This window comes from Camellia sinensis, chromosome 6 (assembly GCF_055761805.1).
Source record: "Camellia sinensis isolate YWXY chromosome 6, ASM5576180v1, whole genome shotgun sequence".
Taxonomy (NCBI): domain Eukaryota; kingdom Viridiplantae; phylum Streptophyta; class Magnoliopsida; order Ericales; family Theaceae; genus Camellia; species Camellia sinensis.
Window position 1 is genome coordinate 32859236 of NC_138966.1, and position 13741 is coordinate 32872976.

The window sequence follows — 13741 nt, forward strand, 5'->3', positions numbered from 1 at the left end:
TGTTTGTTGTTTTGTTTTGATTTTATTATGATCTTAGTAGATTGTTGAACACCTAAATTTCGGTAATTTAATGTAGAGATCGGATTTTTCACAATGTTGGGAGTCTTAGACTGAGTACAAAAACTGCTTTAGAGATAGCCAGTCTTCTGCAAATGTGAAATGTTTTCACTTTCAATTTGAACAGTTACTTGAAACATTGAAGAACAACTTGAAAAATTTTATATTGGATAAGAAAGGGAATGGTTTGTTAATCTTATTTCACTACCTTTTTTTTTTTTTTTTTTTTTTCGAATACATATCTATTTTGGCAAATTGAGAAATTTTGAGGACAAATTGAAAGAATGTAACCTCTTATCTCACACCACTTTTGAGAATTTTCAAATAAAATGGGTTTATTTTTTAGTTGTTTTCAAAACCTTCCATATTCTCCAAAAAAAAATAAAAAATAAAAAAAAAATAAAAAATGAAGAAGCTTATTTTAAGCATTAAGGTTTGTCTCGCATTGAAAGCACGAAAGAAAGTTTAGTATTTAATAACGTTGACATGAAATATTCTTTTGAATAACCAATTGTGGAGAAGGATGTTAGTGTGTATGTGCACACATCATAAGAATGGTGCACCATCTATATATATATGCATGGCGTGGGATGTGTGGCACACTTTGCACGAACACATAGCAAAGTTGGCACTGCATGGCAACACCATCATCCGGAGATTTTACACCTCCTTTATGCCTTTTTTGTTGGGATAATTGATGATATGGAGTCATTTGTGAAAAAAATAATTTGATCTTAGTTCTTTTTTAATCTACATATTGTTTTGGCCAGAAATTTAAATAAATAAATAAATTAGGGCTTGACCTCTGTAACAAAATAAATTCTAAGTTTTTAATTTTATCAATTTAAATCTTAATTTATTTATTTATTTTTAATTTAAAACATTTTTTTTATTTCGTTAAATAAACCAACGGAAAAAAAAATGATATTTTATACATTTTATGTCATCTATATTGAGTTGAATAGCTAAAATATCATTTCTTCGTCAATTTAACGAACGTATGCAAATGGTTTAGAATGAAATCAAATAAAAAATTAGGCTTTAAATTGACAAAATTAAAAACTCGACTTATTTTGTTACAAAGGTCAAATTCTGAACAAAAAAAAAATTACCCTTAATTTTATCTTTTATCTCATCATTTTTCAGGATACATAAAATAATAATACTATGATAATCAAATTTTAAATACCATCTCATCTATACTATATATATAACTAAATGTAGTTGTTTTGTTAAATATCTCCAAATATTTATTCCTAAATTCTCATAATTTTGAAAATCTCTCTTTCCTACGTGGCAACCTTCTTTGACTGCCTTTCATATTTTTTATTTTTCTTCATTTTCTATTTGTTTGATTAATTATAATTAAAATTAATTTCAATGCTTATGGATAAAGATTTGAATTTCAAAATTTCTCCATATAGATAAACATATAAAAACTAAAAATTAATTTTATAGTCTACAGATAAAGATAAAAATTAAACAATTAATTTTAAAAAATTAATTTCATAACTAATAGATAATTTTTAAATTTCTTCCTATAAATAAACAAATAAAAGTTGATAAATAACTTATAAAAATTAATTTCATGGCCTACAAAGAAAGATAAAGATTAAATAATTATTTTTTTTAAAAAAAAAAATCACTCATTTTTTCTTCCCTTCATTTCGTACTTTAATTAATTTCATTATAGATATACATATAAAAATTCATAAATAATTTATGAAAATTTATTTCATGACCTATAGATAAAGATAAAAAATAAAAAATTATTTAAAAAAATAATTTCATGACTTATAGATAAATAAACATATGAAAATTGATAAATAATTTATAAAAATTAATTTCGTGGCCTACAAATAAAGATAAAGATTAAATAATTGATTTACAAAAAAAGTAAAACAATAAAATTTAGATAAAGATATGATTTGTTAATCTATATATCTATCAAAAACATATATATCTAAATCTTTATTTTCATTTTCTCATTTTTTTTTCTCCTATCACATATTATCTTTTTTTATTTTAAATTTTTTATCTTATGAAATTTCCTTATCTATAACTTCTTATCTCCTATTAAATTCTTAACCTTCTTTTGATAATTTTTATTATTTGTTATTATCTACCAAGTGATAAAGACCAAATGTAATTATTTTGTTAAAAGCCTCCAAATATTTATTCCTAAATTCTCATAATTTTGAAACTCTCTGTTGCCTACGTGGCAACCTTCTTTGACTGCCTTTCATGTTTTCTATTTTTCTTCATTTTCTATTTGTTTGATTAATTATAATTGAAATTAATTTCATTGCATATGGATAAAGATTTGAATTTCAAAATTTCTCCATATAGATAAACATATAAAAACTAAAAATTAATTTTATAGTCTACAGATAAAGATAAAAATTAAGCAATTAATTTTAAAAAATTAATTTCATAACTTATAGATAATTTAAAATTTCTTCCTATAAATAAACAAATAAAAGTTGATAAATAACTTATAAAAATTAATTTCATGGCCTACAAATAAAGATAATGATTAAATAATTGTTTTTTTTATTAAAAAAAAAACAAAATTACTCATTTTTTCTTCCCTTCATTTCGTACTTTAATTAATTTCATTATAGATAAACATATAAAAATTCATAAATAATTTATGAAAATTTATTTCATGACCTATAGATAAAGATAAAAATTAAAAAATTATTTAAAAAAATAATTTCATGAATTATAGATAAATAAGCATATGAAAATTGATAAATAATTTATAAAAATTAATTTCGTGGCCTACAAATAAAGATAAAGATTAAATAATTGATTTACAAAAAAAGTAAAATAATAAAATTTAGATAAAAATATGATTTGTTAATCTATATATCTATCAAAAACATATATATCTAAATCTGTATTTTCATTTGCTCATATTTTTTTTCTCCTATCACATATTATCTTTTTTTATTTTAAATTTTTTATCGTATGAAATGTCTTTATCTATAACTTCTTATCTCCTATTAAATTCTTAACCTTTTTTTTGATAATTTTTATTATTCGTTATTATCTACCAAGTGATAAAGATTAAAAAAAAAAATTATTGACTCTGAATGAGAAAAGTATTAATAATGAAATTGGTTCGCTCTAAATGAGAAGAGCATTAATAATGAAATAATAAAGGCTACATGGGAGAAGGCAGCACAAAAATCTCACAAAATTAATTTTCTTCACTATATTTATAAAAGATAATAATTTGATATTCTTTCTATTAGTTATTAAAAATAAATTGCAGTAGATCATTTTTTTTTTAAGGCTGTCATTCGTTATAGTATTTCTCCAATCTCATCTCTAAATTCTCTCTTTGAATTTTTTTTTTTCAATAATTAAGTTTAGAATCAATTTCTTATCAAATTTGTTTTCTTGGTCCTTATCGAGACGAATAAAATTTTCATTTAATATATGAAATTAATGAATATAATACAAAGATGATAAGGAAGTAGTACATGTTTGTTAATATCTCTATGTTATTTTAGTTGATTTGTTATATTATATTATCAATTTAGAGCCCATATGATTTAATTCAATGTCCATGACTTTATTTGTATTCGACCATTTTTTTCCACAGATATAATTTTTTTTTTTTTGGTATATAATGATTAAAGCTATCATTTGTTATATTTCTTCAAGTACAATTCAAATAATTTTTTATCATTTTTTTTATAAATAAAATAGATTAAAACTATTCTCTTATATAATTTTTATAATACTATTAAATTCTTATCTTGATTAATTTTTTTAAAATGACGTTGGATCTATGCAAGTATTCTTCAAACTATGGAGAAGGATTTATACTTTGATATGATATGCGTGTGTCATTGATAGAGGAAATCAAAGATAGAGAGTTGCTAATATAATCAATTAATGATTTGTTTGAGAAGTTCTTTTTATAAACAAGGCAACAAACTTAGATTAAAATTTTTAAAAAACTACTTATAAATTATAATTAAAAGTTGATATTCATAATTTGATCCCACAATAATAATATACACCAATGATTTAAAAGTCCAAGTAAATTTATGATAACTTTTATAAGCTTATAGAATTTCTCTCTTTTAATGTTTTGTTTAGTTTGATACAAGTTATTTATGTTATTAATTTGGTGTTTACCACATCACAGCCAATGGAATCACCCTCCAGATCTTCCTTTCTTTCTTCTTTAACTTCTCCCCTGGCCACCACAACAGTAAACACTCCACAGATCCTGGAATAGCAGTTTGGATATCCCACCAACCCAACATTTCAGCCCAAACCCTCCACACAAATGGACACCAAATTAAGACATGAGTCGCTGATTCAGTATCACTGCCACAAAACACGCAAGCAATGGAAACACTAGAGTTGATCACCCCCAGTTTTTGTGGAAGTGCAGGAATGAGTGTGTATTCAGAAAAAACTATTCCAAATGCGGAGGACCTTTGTAACTTAATTAAATATAGGATTGCATTTTGGTTAAAGTCAACTTTCAGTGAGTTTAATTTTTCAGTTCAGGATTTTGTGCTTAATTTGAGGCAAGTGAGGAAGTGCTTGGGAGAGTGTGTTGGTTTGGTGTACTGATCTGTGGTGTGCTGTTAGGCTTTGTTGTTGGGTGTATGCTGCACTACTGTTTTTTTTGTGGGACTTGAGAGGTTTGCTAGGCTGGTATGGTGTATTACCCAGATTGTATGCTGTTATGCTTTGAGGATTGGTGCATGTTGTACTAGTGTTTTGCTATTTTGCTGCTTGGTATACTACTGTTTTGCTATTTTGCTGCTTGGGTGTATGATGTATGTTGGGCTGGTATGGTGTATTACTCAGATTGTGTGCTGTTAAGCTATGCTGTACTGGTGTTTTGCTATGTTGCGGTGGATTGGTGTATGTTGTTCTGCTTTATGCTGTTCTGTTGCTGTGTTGTAGGTTGCAGGTGTGTAGTGTTGGGATTTGATAGGTAGTGTGGGAGGTTTTTGGTCTGCTATGGAGGATTGTTTATTTATGGGAATGATGCTTTATTGTATAGATCATGAGGTATTTAGGTGGTTTTTGGGTTGAACTGTTTGGGATTTGGCCTGCTGGTTGAATTCTACTTCCTTGCTGGATAGTCATTTGTTTAGTCTCTTAGTTCGAAGACGTAGTCTAGCTCTCTATCTGTTTGTCTTTTTTCTTGCTTTTTGTTGTTGGTTCCTCACCAACTGGCGCTGGGAGCTTCTGTTTAGCTCCAAGCTCCCCTTATTGATGTAATATTTCATACTGTGTTTGTTGTATCAATAAATATTTCTTTTTGCTGATAAAAAAAAAATTATTTATGTTATTAAGTGATTATGATACTATTATTCTCAATAGTTTTTATAATTAATAATTTCTTATGCATATCAAATTTTATTGTGAAATTTTGTAGATTAATTATTGTTAACATCTACCCAGATGGCTTAATATCATGGTTTATTGCTATTAAGATATAATTTAAGATTAAGATGATTTATTTATCACATAAAATATAAATAATCTATTTTTCCGTGCATCGCACGGGTTACCGCTAGTATGTTACTAAAGCATTGTTATCAATCCGAGCATGTCCTACTACGGTTAGGTCCTACTCCAGTTAGGTCGGCTGCTCACTCCAATGGATAATTATTATCATAGCCCCAGTTTCCTTACGAGCAATTTAACTATAAACCTCATTTACCTTCCTTTTATTGTTAAAAGGATTAAAAAAAATTATATTTTCTAAACCCCCTCATAATTATAAAGTCTTACATAAATGACAAAATTTATTATTTAAATATTTTATATGACTATTATACCCTCAACTAATTCTTCCCACTCTCTTCCTTTCTAAATCCATAAACAGCTTCTGCATATATAATCAGGGAGGGTCAGCCTTTCAAACAATTTGCAATCAATTTTTTTTCCGTAAAGGTTAAGAGATTCGGATTAGAGAGATGATCAGAACCGGTGCTGTTTCGCGGCGGAAGAGATCGTCGGAGATGATTGGAGATGGCGGAGTAGAAGATGTTGTCGGCAGTGAAGAAGAGGTAGAGGACGGAGAGAGCGGTGACGAAGCCGGTGAATCTGGCAGCGAATCTGGTGGCACCACACGGGACGCTAGGGAAGAGAGACTCGAAGAAGGCACAGATCGGGTTGAAGTGGATGAGAAAGAGTACGGAGAGAGATGAAAAGACGATCGCGTGGAGAAGGAGGAATACTGGAGTTTGCCAATCGTCCATGCCGTAGATTGAGTAGATCTGTGTCCAATCTCTCCCTGTTTTCCCCATTTTTTTTTCAAATCTAATCACACTCTTTGATTAAGAGTTTCAAAAGCTGCAATTTTCAAATGAAAACTGTCACGCAACGCTTCAAGATCTAGTAAAAAAACTTCAAATCGGAGCTAATTGCGAGACATACGAGTAAAAATTCGATGCAAATTGCAAAAACTAATTGTGATTGATTTATGATGATTCAACTTACAGTAAGGATCTGAGAGGAGTACGTTCCTTGGCCAATTCAGGCATCTTCTAAGAGATTTGATTCAACCTCAATCCTGATTTAGTTCAAAATCTGCAAATTCAAAACGATGAGGAAACAGTTGGTCAATGCGCCTATATTTCCTCAGTCAAAAAGTAGTCATTTTCTTCCGGTTTTCCAGCAACCAAACAAGAAAGCACATGAAGAGATCCAACAGAGAAAGTTCAAAAGAAGAAGAAAAAGAGCAAGCAAAAAGTCATAAACTTCTTTACTTATAGGCAGCTTCAGTACTCTTGAGTTTGGCATCAGATGATTCAGATCAGATCCACAAAATGAAGAGAATATTTTGGCAATCCCGAAGCGGAAAAGGAAAATGAGAATGGAAGAGCATCAATTGAGATGAGAATGGAAGGCCATGTTCATGATCCTAATATATATATAAACTGGTAATTGAAAAAAACAAAAGGCAATAATTGAAGAATTTGAGGAGTAACTAAAAGAGAAGACAATCATGAGACTGAATTGATCTGCTCATACTCAGCTTGTTCAATGGATGATCTATTCAATTTCTCTCTCTTTCTCTCTCTCTAATAAGAATCTCTCTAATAAGAATTTCACACATAAATTTTACTCTGAATCAGAGTAAAATTTTATTCTGGTTAAAAATATGTTGATTTGCTTAAAAATATAAAATTTTACTTTAAATCATAGTAAACTTTACTCTGAAATTTTACTTTGGTTAAAAACATGTTGATTTGCTTAAAAATATAAAATTTTACATTGAATCATAGTAAATTTTACTCTGATTCAGAGTAAAATTTTACTCTGAATCAGAGCAAAGTTTACTATGATTCAAAATAAAACTTTACTCTGAAATTTTACTTTTGTTAAAAATATGTTGATTTGCTTAACAATATAAAATTTTACTTTGAATCATAGTAAACTTTACTCTGATTTAGAGTAAAATTTTACTTTGAAGCAGAGTAAAGTTTACTCTAATTCAAAGTAAAATTTTTATATTTTTAAGCAAATCGACATGTTTTTAACCAAAATAAAATTTCAGAGTAAAGTTTTACTCTGAATCATAGTAAACTTTACTCTGATTCAGAGTAAAATTTACTCTGAATCAGAGTAAAGTTTACTATGATTCAAAGTAAAATTTTATATTTTTAAGCAAATCAACATATTTTTAACCAGAGTAAAATTTTACTTTAATTCAGAGTAAACTTTACTCTGATTCAGAGTAAAATTTCTGTGTGAAATTCTTATTAGAGAGATTCTTATTAGAGAGAGAAAAAGAGAGAGAAATTGAATAGACCATCCATTGAACAAGCTGAGTATGAGCAGATCAATTCAGTCTTATGATTAAAGTTTACTCTAATTCAAAGTAAAATTTTACTCTAAAATACACTATGAAGATGGTTTAATAAGAGAGCTGATAGATATGAGGGTAATATAGTAAAAGAAACAAGTTATAAAATATTAGAGGGTTTTAAAAGTACCTATATAATTATTGTCCTTTTAAAAGATAAATTAGGTAGTGAGGGGTCTATCACCAAATCCCCCTTTCCTTATACAAACCATTCAAAGGTATTGCAATGAGAGTGGATGCATTACAGAATTTGAGTTTAGTGTAAGTATTTGTACCTCTGGTGGAAATTTATCGGATTTGAAGAAGAGGTAGAAGATATGGTTCGATCCTCTTATTTTTATTTCTCAAATCGAGAGATTCATCAATCGGGAATGCATATAAATACAAAAGGTCTAGTGGGAGCAAGAATTTCTAAAAACATTTGGAACATTTTGTTTTTGGGTAAAAGGTCATTTCCTAGGGTTTGATTGATACCGTTCAAAAAAAATAGTGTTCAATAAATTACGTATTAATCAATAGTCGATTGATTCGTCTGAGATTATCAACAAAAAAAGATTTACCTAAGCCGCTTCATTTCAAGTAAAGGTTCGAATTTTGATTTTATAGGAAAGAACTCATAAATAATAATCTAATTTACTAACAGACTAAAATCTAACTTTGTATCCAAAAATAATAAAAAAAAGTGAAATGATTGGATGCATTATTGATGTGGGAGGTCTATTTTTTGATTCCTCTTTTACCAATTAAGGCAAATTGAATGGTTGTAGGTCTGGATGTCAATGACTACATTCCAGCATTGCCTCAACATTGACATTTCATCCAACAGAACAGATCAATTTGGCTTTTTTAATTTTTAATTTTTTTTTTTTTTTTTTTTTTTGAGAGAGGCAAAGAGCAAAGTAAATATAGCAAAGATCAAAGTAAACATTCCATTTATTGTCTGGCCAAAGCTTTTATGAGCATGTCATTTTCATTATTATTATTATTATTAATTTTTTGTTTGAACAACATGTTCATTTGATCAAGTAATAATGTGATAAAGTTATCAAAAAGTGACCCGACTCTAGTTCTCTTTTTTCCTTTTCAGGTTTGGCTTTTCTAACTTAGTATTTTTTTTTTAATTTTTTTTTTTAACATTGATTTGACACTATCCAACTTGACTTCTTTGTGTCTCAAGCCTGTTGGAAAGCTTTGTAACTTTAGATTACAAAATGCTCAACTTTTTCCTATCATTTCAAAATTGACAGGTTATATCAATTGAACTAGCAGATATAGAGTATGCACCATATCCATGTAATCAAATGCAATTTTTTTTAATTCTTTTTTATTCTGGAATTTTGTGTGAAATCAATATTATAATTTTTGTTTACAACATATGCGATCAAATAATTTAAATAAGTTGAAAAAATAATTATCTCAAAGTTGAGGATGATTTTAGATTTTATTTGTAAAAACTTTCAACTTAAAACAAACTATAGTAAGTAAGTTTAAATGACAAATTATTTCATAAATCGCAAGGGAATTGATGGTAAACATAGCTAGTAACTTTATTGCTTCTTCAAAGACATGTGCACCATATATACATGATAGTTGACGAAAGGTACATATTTAAACTCTTTAAAGTATACTTGTTAGGTCCTTTAATCATTGTTATTTGATGATTTTAATTTGTTTGTGTATGTGCAGGTCACTCAAATTTATAAGTAAAAATTGGATTTAATTTCACATTTGAAACCTGAGATCAAGCTCCAACTCAACTTTGAAGGCCTTAGAAGAGTCACTCTGCACAACATTTAGTATTTTGGGCATATCTCTCTCATTTGATATCGAATTAAGGTGAATCAATAAACGTTGGAAAGTTAACTTAAAGGGTTATAATTTTGTATGAAATAGGAATTATCCAATTGTGACATTTACTAGGTCAAAATGGGTCCGCAAGATGAGTCCAAAAAATTGAGAATAATTATATCCAAATTTTCCTTTTATTTTAGAGAATTCTAACCTTTTGGATATTATTTAGATGTGTCCTATGTCTAGAGAAGCATATTGATCATTAGTGTTATTGAGAATTCTGGAGAAAAGTGAAGAGAGGTAAGGAGAAGATGTTTTCCACCTCAACCATGAGTGGCTAATCTTCTTCATTGGGATTGAGATGAAACCATAATCAAGTAACTTGTAATTTTGTCTTGAGATTTAGATTTAATTTTTTTTTTTTTTTTGAATTTGGATAATCACTGTATGATTTTTAAAATCTTTTGTTGAAGAAACGTTTTCATCTGATTTATGTATTTGATTTCTATGATTGAGAATGCATTATCATATAACTGTTTTGCTTGCTTATAGATACAAATTGTGAGACAAGACATACTTAAGGGAGACGAGTCGTGCCGCAACCCTAGTTTAGTGCGGAAGATGATTTGTGCCTGTGATTTGATTATACTAATCCTCTTAATGATGATATTGAGATTTGTAGTCACAATACATCACCATTATCCGAATCATTGATTTATTAGAATTTAATATATTAATTACTTGTTATGAGGATAGAGGTGGATTTGAAAGCCCAAACTATTTCCCACTTCAATTCCATTTCAATCTTTTTTTTTTAATAATTGTTTTTAGTTAATTTTATATTAAAATCAAAATATTCATCTGATTCGAATTAATTTTTTAATATTGAAACAACTTAGATACCCGAACTAAACCACTCTGTTAAGTTAAGATCTTAGTAAAGATTTATTTTTTGTGTGTAAAATGACCCATCAATACACTAACAAATCGACACATTAAATAATTAATTCCCTTGTAAACTGTGATTATACTACCATTGATGCATATATTGACCAAGCTTTGACTTATGCCTTATCTCCATAGTTTACGTTACACCATGTGGCGTTAGGGAAATGTTTCTTCCTAATCAAGATTGGTGAGACATGAAATTATAAATAAGAAAGATAAAAAAACGAATCAAACAAATCACACGCACACAAAAACACAAGAATTTACATGGTTCATCCCAGAATATGGCTATATCCACAGCTATTGTGATTTTCACTATGCTTAGAAAACAATACAACTCTCTTAATCTAAGAGAGGTGCCCCCTCATCTATTTATAAGTATAGAACTATGGCAACATGGAATCAATAGAGAAATTACTAAAGCACCCCCTCCCATTAGAGAAGCCCCCAAAACCTTCTATTGGACTCAGGGTTGAGTGAACAATACTTATCAAGGTCCACAAACCCAACAATCTCACACTTGGAACCTTAATACAAGCTCTTCATCATCTTCGTCACATAGAGGAACGCCACAACAACTCGATCTTTCTTCATCAACCTTGAAGGCAAACTGAAGTTGCACACAACTTCAATTTGTCAATAATGATTGTCTTGGTCACCATTTCTCAATGGTGACTGTCTTGGTCAACATATCTGCTGGATTCTCATTGCCACAAATCTTCTCAAGAGACAAAACGAATGAAATGGTATCGCAACTAAATGTGTTTTGTCCTAGAATGAAAAGTTGGATTCTTTGCAAGATGAATTAGACTCTAACTGTCACTATGCAAAATATTCATCGCTTGCTTCTTACCTAACTCGTCTAGGAAATTTTGCAACCAAGTCATCTCTTTCCCAACTTCGGTAATAGCAACATACTCAACTTTTGTTATAGAAATGGCCACAATTTTTACAATTGTGAAATCTAACTCACTGTTGTACCACCTAATGTGTAAACATAACCAGTAGTCTGCATCAATATAACTAAAGGGACTGAATATGAAATGGGTCGGATCCAAGCCTTGGGCCAACCCAATCCATTAAACCCAAGTCCAGAGGAGCAAGGTAAACAAATGGGTCAACCAGTTAAGCCCAATTACATCATCAACAATCCACCCAAGCCCTCAAGCATTTGGGCCCAACTAGCAGTGGAGAGGCCAGTCCAGTAGCGATACTGGACTGGGCCGAGCTGCAAGACTTAATCTATGGACCGAAACGATAGGCTGAAGCCATCACCAAAGACCAAAATGGGCCGAGCTTATACAAAGATATCCTGCTGGGCCAGCCCATCTCTACAAGCAATCTCACAGAGGACAGAGCGGAGGCACAACGGTACCGAGCCAAAGGAACCTATCAGAGAAATGTGGGAGCCGTGAGTACATACATGTGCAAGCTGCCACCTCAGCTGGTCCCCTTCACCTAGAATTAAGGAAATGGTTAATCAAGGGAATGTGGTTTGTTATCAGCATGACTATAATGAGTATATATATCCATTATCAACTACCAGATGGTCCCCTACCTTAAGCAATGCTAAAGAACACTTGGCAGCACTAAAGCTCCACGAAACTATCTTGGGCAACAAGCAAAGAGTTCTATATAAACTACACTCACTTCACATTAAAGTTAACTAAGTCAAGCAAAACCATACTCACTTAAACACAACTCTCTACATTTAGAGAGCATCTTCATTCTTCTCCGACCACTTGCTCCCACACCGGAGGGGTTATCTGGCCAAACCTGGCCTAGCTCTAATGGTGCTCATTGTTGAAGGGTCTTAGTTCTTGAATAGTCCAATCAGGTGCGAAGCTCCGATCCACGATCATCTAGTGTGCTATTCGGTACGCACAATTGGTGTAGTGAGTGTGGAAGGCTTCATTTCTGAGTTTTGCACTTGATTCCGGTGATGGGATTTGAGGACATTCCACCCTTGGCATTGACTTCACAAATGGAGAAGACGAAGGATAAAGGCTTGGCAATCCCGACAGTTTTGGAAGAACAGATTGGAAATAACAATCGGACTCCCGAATCTATTGAGCATCGACTGCCCTTCGCTGGTGTTTGTTCCCACCATTTTCTATTAGAGAAGGATTACAGAGATCGAATCATCGATTCCATAGGAATGGAGATACAAAAACTGAAAGCACAACTTAAAAGGATGATGGGCGATCCGACGGAGAAGAGGACCGGCGCAGGATCCTATCGTCTGTGCCAGAGGAGCCTCTCTCGTGAACCACCAGTGAAGAAGGCTCCCAAAAATGAATTTGGACAGCAAAGTCTGCCAATCTTGGTACAAAGTGAAGTAGCGAGTAGCCACACCCGTCGTTCACGTCGGAGAAGGGCTAAGAAGCAAAAAATAGCCAACCAACAGACAGAGTATCCTCCTTAAGATCTTCGTACTTGGTTGATCAGCAACAGAAAAAATGAGAAACGATGACATCATCAAGCTCAACGCCTCGACTGTACTGTCCATCAGAGAGAGCACTGAGCATTAGATCGACTCGTCCCCTCTCATTTCTCTCCAAAAATCGAAGCTATGAGACCCCCCCAAGAAATTCACTCCACCGAAGTTCCCGTCATATGATGGGAAATTAGACCCACTAACACATATCAGCCATTATCGGCAGATGATGTCCTTATGGAGCCGAGACAGGGCACTGATATGCAAAGTCTTTCCATCTAGCTTGGGAGAATCCGGACTTTGATGGTTCGATCATCTCCCCGTTGGATCGATTTTCAACTAGAAGTAGCTCTCTGAAGAGTTCTTGGCCCGATTCGTCTCCATTACTAAGATCCCAAAAGAGGCCGACACCTTGTTCGGTCTCCGAAAGGAACCGGAGAAAGCGCTGCGTAATTATGCTAGGGTATTGGGAAGAATATAATGATCTGGAGAAAAATGTTTGTAGTGAACATATGGTTGTAATGTCTTTTAAACACGGCCTGTGTCCGGAAAACAAGCTGAGACAATCACTTACCAAGCGCCCACCCATAACACTGAAGGATTTGCGTGCTAAGATTGAACAGTACGCTCGCCTCGAAGACGATCAGATC